This window comes from Marmota marmota, unplaced genomic scaffold (genome assembly GCF_001458135.2).
Source record: "Marmota marmota marmota unplaced genomic scaffold, marMar, whole genome shotgun sequence".
Classification (NCBI taxonomy): Eukaryota; Metazoa; Chordata; class Mammalia; order Rodentia; family Sciuridae; genus Marmota; species Marmota marmota.
Window position 1 is genome coordinate 846,686 of NW_026004731.1, and position 9,183 is coordinate 855,868.

Consider the following 9,183-nt stretch of genomic DNA (forward strand, 5'->3'; position numbering starts at 1 on the left):
TACTGAATTCAGTTTTCTTTTTCTCAAAGTGGACCCTGATTGAGCAGTCTATATACCATGCATGGAGAAAAGAGAAATTTTCTGGAGCAAAAGGAGCTTCAGCAACTACTGGGATTATTCCTCAGTCCCTCTTTTTATTCACAGGAATAGCTCCTTTGGTTTGTTCAAGGCAAACACATCCTTCTCATAATTCTCCAGCACTTGGCCCTCAACAAGCTCTCCAGCCACCATTCATCCTCAGCATGGAAGTGGGGTTCCTTGGAGCCCCAGGCCTGCCCAAAGAAGTTGAAATATGGGCTGCTCTCAGGTCCCATCTGCGATGCCAAATTTGTTATCAAAATCTTGGTCCTTGTTCCTGATGCCAATCCAATAAGGAGGACTCAGTTTTGAGAAAAAGGAAAAAAAAGTTTTATTGCTTTGCTAGCAAAAGAGAAACAAGGGGTTCATGTCCCAGAAGCTGTAATTCTCTGGAATATTGAGCCTGAAAATCCTGTGATTTGCAGCAAAATGAATTGGACTGAATAACAATATGTTAAGTGAAATAAACTCATACACTAAAAAACAAAAACTGTATACTTCTTCTCATATGGGAATGCTTTAAAAAGTCAATGGTAATATAATAATGATTATATTATATATATAACTAGTGATTAGTACAAGTTCGGATGATGTGTGTGTGAAATCTAGTCTTTTTGAGATAAGAATGAAAACCCCTTCTTGTTTACACAATCCATACAAGTGATAAGTTTATTCCCATCCATTCACCTTAGCTTGTGGATGTCTTTGCCCATAAGGTAAGTCTTTTGAAGGCAGCATATTGTTGGGTTTTGCTTTTTAATACAATATGTAAGTCTATGTCTTTTGATTGATTAGTTTAGGCCATTAACATTCATGGTTATTATTGAGATGTGATTTGTAATCCTTATCATTTTGATTTATTTAAGGTTTTTGATTTGTCTTAGTTTCTCATTTGGTTGAATGTGCCTTTATTATAGTTTTTCACCTCAAACGTATGGAATATTTTGTTGAGAATATTCTGTAGTGTAGGATTTCTAGTTGTGAATTCTTTGAATTTTTGTTTATCATGGAAGGCTTTAATTTTGTCTTCAAAATCTGAAACTTAATTTTCTGTGTATTGAATTCATGGTTGGCATCTGTTTTCTTTCAGAGCTTAAAATATATTATTTCTGGACCTCTTAGCTTTGAGGGTCTGTGTTGAGAAATAAATTGAGATCCAAAAAGACATTCATAGCAGCTTAATTTGCAATAGGTAAACTGTTTAACCAACCTAGGAGCCAAGGAGGAAGGATAGAGGTTAGATTGAATGGATAGGAGTAAGAGAACAGAGATGAGACCCTGGGAGCTGCGATGGAAGCTAAGTGAAGAATGAGATAAAAGGTAAGTGAAGCAGCAGGAGGGAGAAGAAAGGAGAGAGAAGCAGAGGTGGAGAGAGATCACTCAGATGGGAAGAGATGGGAGGACAGCAAGTCACACAGAACATCAGAGTCATAGCTAGTACTCAGTTCTTTCTAGTCATTTTACATTCAAGGACTCTGAGGCCAGGATAATTGAATGCAGGTGTCCCATTGAGGAGGTCACCATGAAGTTCAGGCTGAATGTCCTTTTACTGCAATAAATTTACTATGAAAGAAAAAAATACAGGCCCTATGTAGGAAAGTCAGAAGGGCAAGAGAGAAACTTGAGGAAGTGTGGGAGGGAAAGGAGAAGCCCAGTACAGGCAGGAAGGGTGACAGGCCATGGGTTTCTCAGGAGGGAAGCTGAGGTTGGTGTTGGTGAGGTGGGAGCCGTCAGATGGCAAAGTGAGACTGTGTGAAAATAGGAGTTCATGTCTGGGTCGGAGGAAAGCTGTGTGGGGAAGGAGAAAATCAGGAGATGTGGTGGTGTGCAGGGGAGCAACAATGAGACATTTTAGGAAGAGCATAAGCATGCTTGTTCCCTAAGCCACAAAGATTCAAGAAGAAGAATCCTGAGGGAGGGGCTTGTGACAAAGGGAAGAATCCTGGATGCCCCTGTGATAGCTGAGATTCCTGGCTGAGCTCTATTTGGAATATGTCTTACTCACTTGGATTTTCCTCATGTTTTCCTGTGACCAGGGAGCACACCACTATCAGTGATCTGTATAAAATCTCCTCTGTCAAAGGTGTTCTCTTATTTTCTGGTCTTGGTCACTTCCCACCTATTTTGTCTCTTGACTTTCTCCTACAGTGTTGCTCTCTCTCAGCTCCCCCAGCTCTCAGCACCCCCCAGGCAGCTCCCAATGGTCTAATTCTTTCCTCTCTCCTCCTCAGACCTTGTCTCTCACCCTCCAGAGCTGAGAGCTCATTCAGGGGTGCAGTGGACTGGGGAGCTGCAGATCCTCAGTGGGACTCTGACCCAAGCACCAGCTGCTACCTGCATCCTCACCAGGAGCCGCTCTGCCAGGGGACAGTTGGGGGAAAATAAACTTTAAATTCTTCTTCCCCTTCCTTTATGCCTCCCTTGTTATGGTTTAGGTATGAGGTGTCCCCCAAATGCTCATGTGTGAGACAGTGCAAGAAGGTTTGGAGGTGAAATGACTGGGTCATGACAGCCTTAACCCAATTAGTGCATAAATCACCAGACAGGGACTGAGTGTAACTGTGGGCTGGTAGGTGTGGCTGGGGAGGTGGGTTCCTGGGGGTGTGCCTTTGGGGTATATATTTTGGCCTTGATGACTGGAGTGCTCTCTCTCTCTCTCTCCCTCTCTGCTTCTTGGTGGCCACATTCAGACCTGATTTCCTCTCCCACACTCTTCTGTCACCATGTCCTGCCTCACTTTGTGCCCTGAGTAGTGAAGTTGGCCACCTATGGACTAAGGATTCTTAAACTGTGAGACCTGAAATAAACTTTTCTGCCTTAAAATTGTTCTTTTAAGGTCCTTTGGTCAAAGAAGCAAAAATGCTCACTAAAACACCCCTCTTCCTCCTTCTCCTGCATCTGTTATAACATTTGTTTCTCTTATCGGCTCACAACATTTTGGTCCTAGAACCTCATTCCTTATTTAGTTAATTTTCTTCCCTCTCTTTCCTACCCAAAACCAACTGTTTTCTCCTTGCTTTTGCCACCTCACACTCAAGAGCACCAGTCACATATTTTTTCCGATCCAGGGAAAAGTGAAAATGTGGAGCCTTCTCCTAGTCATTTCAGCTGCTATCACACCATGCCTTAAACTGGGCGGTTTATAACCACTAGGAAATTATTTTTCTGGAGTCTGGACAGTTGAAGATCAAAGTAGATTTGTTTTGTAGTGGGACCTGCATTTAGGTTCATTAAAATCTCCTTGAGAATATTTCTTCACATGGTGCAAGTGTAATTTTGTCTCTCTGGGGTCCCTTTTATAAGGCACTAATCTCATTTCTGAGGTTGAAACTGCATGACCTAATCACCTGCCAAAGGCCCCAACTCCTAATACCATCATATTGGTGGTTAGGATCCCAATATATAAATTTGGGGAAAACATAAAGAGTCAGATCATAGCAGGTTTGTGCTCAAAAGGTAGGGGAGGGAGTGATTTTGAAGGTGCTAAAATACAAAACTTCTTCATTTCTACAGAAAGTTATGCATCTGTGTTTTTATTTAGTTTCCTAATGTTGCATCCCTTGGGCACAGGAATACTCTCAGGATGATTGCAGGATCTCTTCAGCTCCTCAGGGGGCCTCACTCCATGATGACATGCAAGTTACCCACTGGGTGCATTGTTCCTGCTGCCCCAGCTTCTCAAATGATCCTTACTGCTGCTAGACTTAATGAGGAAGTTAATCTCCCTTTCCCCAAATGGTCACCCTATTACTTGGCACATGGGTAACCACTGAGAAATTGGAACCAAATTATGTGGAGATACATGTGGTACTTAGAACAAGAGTGGGCAAGAGGCTCACCCTGACCAGGTTCAAACCAACTCAGTGCAGACTCTGGATCCGATAGCTGCACCTAGGTTCTGCCCACGCACTGTTAAGTGCATGTCCCATTCTCCTTTTGTGCCTGTAAGGCATGGAGTAGTGGCAGAGGCTGATGGCAGAAGGGGCCTGCCCTGCAATGAGACCTGACCATGCAGTGGTGGCAGGATGGAGGTGGAGAGGCAGAATCTTGAGTTGCCAAGGCCTCAGAGAATGTGGAGCAGGTGGAAGAGGCTGCACATGCAGGTGAGGTTGTGGAAAGAAGAACCCTTCATAAGCTGGGGAGGCTGCTATGAGCTCCCATGCAAGTTTCATTGAACTTCACTTATGAAACCCAAATTTTAAAAAATTACTATAAAATTCAAGGTGGTGATCACAGAGAATTAAATGTGTTACTAGATTGGCTGCATGCCCCATCGAGCCAGCCCTGGATACATGATCCACAGACTCAGTAGGTGATACTGTTTCAGAGGACAATCATAGGGGCTTTTGCAAAAAGAAATAAAGTAACCAGTTATGTCAGAGATATGAATGAGGTAGAGTGGAGGTGGGGTAGGGAAGAGAACACATGGGGGAATAATTCAAAATTATTACAATAAGAGAAAAAGCTTAAGATCCTGGATTCCATACCCAGCAATGAAAGAAGTGTTCCTAGTGGTAAGGGACTTTTCAGTGCCACATAAGACATGTTCCATAGCAGTTGAACTAGGGGAAGATGAACAGGATGGATGTAACAATGAGAGAAGTTGAAAGACTGAGCAAAGAGTCAGAATAGCTGGGGGAAGGGGAAACGGAGTAGGTGCTCAGGGTTTGGGGAGGGAGCAGATTTTTTTGTTTGTTTCAGGCAGAAAAGTTTTGTGTTTTGGTTGAATAAGGAAGTCAGAAGAGAGGTCTGTGGGGGTAGGTTTATTTAGAACAGAAATCAAAGGACAACTTCTCTGAGAGAAAGAAGTAGCATCTGCAAGGGCCATGCTGTTTCTGCTACTCTGCTTCCTAGCTGCTCTCTTCCCAGGCAGTTGCAGTGAAGTTGGTAAGAACTGGGGCATCTGACCAGATGGGTGTGTGTGTGGTGATGGTAGTTTCCCCTGCACATACTTGGAGAGAACCATGTTGACCCCATTCTGCATGTTCTTACTCAAGCCCTCTGTGCTATCATGGAGGCTGTTGATAGAACATGGGACCCTGGGGGCCAGCAGGTGTCAGCTAAGGTAACGGTGGCTCTTCACTTTCCAGATTCTGAGTCTTCCCATGGGGGCACCTACTTTCCCAAGACTCTCCCTCCTGATGTTTCATTTCTGCCTATTCTATCTATTTTTTTGCCACAGGGTTTGAGGAGCCTGTTTCCTTTCATGTCATCCAGACATCATCCTTTCACAACCATTCCTGGGTACATCTGAGCTCTGGCTGGTTGGGGGAGCTGCAGACTCACAGATGGAACAGCAGCTCTAGTGCCATAATTTACCTGTACCCCTGGTCCAGGGGCAACTTCAGTAACAAGGAGTTGGTGAATCTGGAAAGGGATTTCCATGTATACTTCAGTGAACATCAGGAATTTTATATTTATAAATTAATGTTTAAAGGTGAGTTCAGTTCCCTTGCTGGGAGAATAAAGGGATGAGAGGTGTAGCATCTCAGTGAACTTTTATTCCTTATGGAAACAGCCTACTCTGCTCGGAGACTTATCCTACTCTCTTCAGCAAAAAACTGCAATCACACCCTGAGCATGTGAGATAAACAACCAGATTCTTCAAAAACTTCCATTTTTGCTACTTATGAACTTCTCTTTCATTGCCTGCAGGGCTGTGTTTTATTATCTCCCCCAGAGGCATCTTGTGGTCACCCCTTTTCCCAGTAATCAGTCAGGTATCTTCAACATCCTCACTCTTTGGTTGACTTCTTAAAGTACGATTTTTTTTTCTCCCCCATTTAATCTCCTCTGTCATCCTTGTGTAGACTGTCCTAGTGACCATGCATACATTCACCCTGGTTAGTTAGAGTCTCAGCTCTCTCATATTAAGTCCTTCTCCCCCACACCTTCCCTATCACCTTTGAACAATTCCCTCGATTCCTCATATTATCATCTCTTCCTCCACCTCCAGCTCCTACCAGTTTCCCTTTCTGTGAACCTTGGACCAAACCACACTGGGGTCCATCCCATAAACTCCCCAAACTCCCTTCTGCTTTTATTGTCTTTTGCTTCCACTCATTCTGTTTTCTCCATTTTCTTTCTTTTCTCCTCTAATTCATGACTCTTCTTCCCCAGATCCCTTTGACGTACAGATGGCAGCAGGCTGTGATCTCCACTCTGGGAAGGGCTTCATAAACTTCCTGCATGTAGCTATTGGAGGATGATTTCCTGAGTTTCCAGAATGAAACATGGTCACCATCTCCAGAGGGTGGAAGAAGGACCCAGAAAGCCTGCAAACTGCTCAATCTGGACCAAGACAACATATATAGGTTACATAGGATCCTCAGTGACACCTGCCTGTGTTTCACCTTGGGTCTTCTAGATGCAGGGAAGGCTCATCTCCAGTGACAAGGTCAGTCTTGTACCCAACACTCCAAGAATTTTTCTATTTTAAAGTCAAATTCAGGATAAAAAGAGGATAATGTGTGACATTTCAGAAGTGGGAACAATATGTCTTCGTAGGCTTACGTGGAAGTTTGGAACTTATAAGTCTATGTTACAGTCTGTGTCTAAATGTCTTTTCTGTCCTTTGCAGTGAAGCCTGAGGCCTGGCTGTCCAGTGGTCCCAGTCCTGGGCCTGGCCGTCTGCTGCTGGTGTGCCACGTGTCTGGCTTCTACCCAAAGCCCGTGTGGGTGATGTGGATGCGGGGTGAGCAGGAGCAGCAGGGCACTCAGAGAGGTGACATCCTGCCCAATGCAGATGGGACGTGGTATCTCCAAGCAACCCTGGATGTGGCAGCTGGGGAGGCGGCTGGCCTGGCCTGCAGGGTGAAGCACAGCAGCCTAGGAGGGCAGGACCTCGTCCTCTACTGGGGTGAGAAAGGGCTGGGGCCCAGCTGGAGATGGGCAGATGTCTTCTAGCAGAGCATGAGGATGGGGGAAACATTGGGACTTACAAATTCTCTATCAAAGAAGAAAAATATATAATTCAAAGAATAGAAGTTTTTAAAATAAGTAATCTGTAGATTAAGTTCTAAACAACATCCTGATGTCCACTTGAATCTCCAGCACCTCAAAAATCCCTGGCCTGGATCCTCTTGGCAGTGATAGTGGCCCTGGCTCTTCTGACAGGTCTTGGATTTTGGTTTGTGAAACGCTGGTGAGTTCTTTGTATCCATCTTTCCTGTTCGTCCCTCCTCCCCAATGGTCTTCCCTTCTTTTTAATCTTTTTTTTTTTCACTTTTTCTTCTCCTCTGAGCCCCATTCCCATTTTCTCCTCCATTCTCACATCCACCTTATGAAGGTTTGTTATCTTTTTGTTCACTTAGGACACACTGTGAAGCTCCCTGCAGTGCTCTCCCTTTGAAATGAGGACCCAGCTACCCAGGTGCTCAGTGTATCCATGAACACTGCTTGGTGATAATATCACTTCAACTCTCCATGTTAAAACTTTGCAATTCATTTCTGCTCCGTGAATATTTACCAATATATGCTCAATGTAATCTTTTTTTTTTATCCATTCGTCTATTGAAGGGCATCTAGGTTGGTTCCACAGTCTTGCTATTGTGAACTGGGCTGCTATGAACATCGAAGTAGCAGTGTCCCTGTAGCATGCTCTTTTTAGGTCTTTAGGGAATAGACCAAGAAGGGGAATAGCTGGGTCAAATGGTGGCTCCATTCCCAGCTTTCCAAGAAATCTCCATACTGCTTTCCAAATTGGCTGCACCAATTTGCAGTCCCACCAGCAATGTACAAGTGTACCCTTTTCCCCACATCCTCGCCAGCACTTGTTGTTGTTTGACTTCATAATGGCTGCCAATCTTACTGGAGTGAGATGGTATCTTAGGGTGGTTTTGATTTGCATTTCTCTGACAGCTAGAGATGGTGAGCATTTTTTCATGTACTTGTTGATTGACTGTATGTCCTCCTCTGAGAAGTGTCTGTTCAGGTCCTTGGCCCATTTGTTGATTGGGTTGTTTGTTCTCTTATTGTCTAATTTTTTGAGTTCTTTGTATACTCTGGATATTAGGGCTCTATCTGAAGTGTGAGGAGTAAAGATTTGTTCCCAGGGTGTAGGCTCCCTATTTACCTCTCTTATTGTTTCTTTTGCTGAGAAAAAACTTTTTAGTTTGAGTAAGTCCCATTTGTTGATTCTAGTTATTAACTTTTGTGCTATGGGTGTCCTATTGAGGAATTTGGAGCCCGACCCCACAGTATGTAGATCGTAGCCAACTTTTTCTTCTATCAGACGGCGTGTCTCTGATTTGATATCAAGCTCCTTGATCCATTTTGAATTAACTTTTGTGCATGGCGAGAGAAAGGGATTCAGTTTCATTTTGTTGCATATGGATTTCCAGTTTTCCCAGCACCATTTGTTGAAGATGCTATCCTTCCTCCATTGCATGCTTTTAGCCCCTTTATCAAATATAAGATAGTTGTAGTTTTGTGGATTGGTTTCTGTGTCCTCTATTCTGTACCATTGGTCCACCCGCCTGTTTTGGTACCAGTACCATGCTGTTTTTGTTACTATTGCTCTGTAGTATAGTTTGAAGTCTGGTATCGCTATACCGCCTGATTCACACTTCCTGCTTAGCATTGTTTTTGCTATTCTGGGTCTTTTATTTTTCCATATGAATTTCATGATTGCTTTCTCTATTTCTACAAGAAATGCCGTTGGGATTTTGATTGGCATTGCATTAAACCTATAGAGAACTTTTGGTAATATCGCCATTTTGATGATGTTAGTTCTGCCTATCCATGAACAGGGTATATTTTTCCATCTTCTAAGATCTTCTTCTATTTCTCTCTTTAGGGTTCTGTAGTTTTCATTGTATAAGTCTTTCACCTCTTTTGTTAGGTTGATTCCCAAGTATTTTATTTTTTTTGAAGATATTGTGAATGGAGTGGTTGTCCTCATTTCCATTTCAGAGGATTTGTCGCTGATATACAGGAATGCCTTTGATTTATGCGTGTTGATTTTATATCCTGCCACTTTGCTGAATTCATTTATTAGCTCTAATAGTTTCTTTGTAGAGCCTTTTGGGTCTGCTAGGTATAGAATCATATCATCTGCAAATAGTGATAATTTAAGTTCTTCTTTTCCTATTTTGATGCCTTTAA

General features: G+C 43.1%; 1 pseudogene across 1 annotated transcript; it reads left to right on the plus strand.

Annotated features, from left to right (window-relative positions):
- The first annotated feature begins 5,089 nt into the window (after window positions 1-5,089).
- LOC107160594 lies at window positions 5,090-6,984 on the plus strand (annotated as a pseudogene). The gene is made up of 4 exons (XR_007345202.1): window positions 5,090-5,143; window positions 5,296-5,515; window positions 6,199-6,475; window positions 6,659-6,984. The product of XR_007345202.1 is annotated as a T-cell surface glycoprotein CD1a-like (transcript).
- The last annotated feature ends 2,199 nt before the right edge of the window (window positions 6,985-9,183 follow it).